This window comes from Eriocheir sinensis, unplaced genomic scaffold (genome assembly GCF_024679095.1).
Source record: "Eriocheir sinensis breed Jianghai 21 unplaced genomic scaffold, ASM2467909v1 Scaffold708, whole genome shotgun sequence".
NCBI classification, from domain to species: domain Eukaryota; kingdom Metazoa; phylum Arthropoda; class Malacostraca; order Decapoda; family Varunidae; genus Eriocheir; species Eriocheir sinensis.
Genome location: NW_026112063.1, coordinates 157,501 through 159,033, shown reverse-complemented (window position 1 = coordinate 159,033; position 1,533 = coordinate 157,501).

Sequence of the window (1,533 nt, the reverse complement as noted above, 5' to 3'; positions counted from 1 at the left end):
CTCTCTCTCTCTCTCTCTCTCTCTCTCTCTCTCTCTCTCTCATAACTAACCCATGTTGCCAACGAGGGCCGCGCCATTCCCTCCCACCCTTGTATTTCTGTTTCACTGTCATCAATTCCTGGATGACAACACTCGCGAGCGTCAGCAACTTGTCACTATGAGCCACTCAGCGGACAGACGTATTGCCTTACATAATATGTTATACTTATTTAATCCGTAACGACCCGATGTGTCACACGGGGATTCCAGAACTGGGCTGAACATGTATGTTGCTACGCTGCGGCCGTTCCTGCTCGCTGCCGCTTGTACTTTAAAAATGTAGTTGTTATGGAGATGAATAGGAGGTGGACACATATATTCCTAACGCTACGGGTGTTCTCGCTGTCACTCAGGGTATTAAATATGTGGTTGTTTATATAAGTATGAATGTTAATATTTTCTATATGTTATAAAAGTTAAAATGTAGGTAAAATGTAGTTGTTTGTCTACATAGATATGAATGTTTGTAATCACTCTATGGCTTAAGAGGCAAAATGTAAAATGTATAGTTGTTATTTTATTCTTTTTAGCATATTTCCGTCTGTCCTCAAACACACACTCGCTCGGTCGCCCCTACATAAAATTTTCGCCGTCCTAGTGACCACAGATTATTAAAAATGTAATTGTCTATATATGAAATTTATTTTCTTATCTTTTCATTTTTCACAGGGCAGCAATAATATGTACACATGTCCATATTCTCGCTGGCCTTCAAACACACTCACTCACTCACTCGCTCCCACACATAATATTTTCGAATATCACACACAAAATGTTTAAAGTGCAAAAGTATAGAAAACACTCATTGGTGCCGCCGTGAGCTTAGTAGAACGCGCGCGCTCCGCTCCTATATTTTAAAGCCAAACCCGCAGTCACAAAGTTGAAAATGCAAATATATAGTCACGCCGGCCTTCAGTGGCGAGAGTACCCCCTGTTTTGGGAGGATCCACCTGGAGCCTGACACCCCCGTGCTGTTGATTGGTTTACTGTCAGCATGGCAGTTTTGGATGGATGGGTGCGCTTTCATTGATCATGTATTATGTCATCAAGTAGCTACTGTCAGAGTTGTGTTCCGAGACGTTCAGTCCTCATATAGGTTAGGCTTGGTATGTTGTCAGGCGGCACCCTACGTGGTATGTAACGTTGCAATGAAGCGCGACAAAAACTTCAAGGATTTATTTTACATCTGAAATAAAGAAAACGCAATTATTGGAACAAGTACGAAAGAGTGAACTGAATTTTGTTGCAGGAGATGGAAGGCTGGAAGGAAGGATGGAAAGGGTGAAGAGGATTATGATGTGATTGATGTGCGGTGTTCTGGTTTCAATTGCGGTGCGGGATGAAGGTGTGTGCAGTGCGTATCATTGGTGTAGAGCGACATGACTGGTGTTGAGGGCCGCGAAAAGGGTCGAGTTGAAGTGCACGCGAGATACGAAGATAAAGATGAACCACGACGTGTCTTGATTAATTGATCTACTCAGTGTTCAAGTCCAT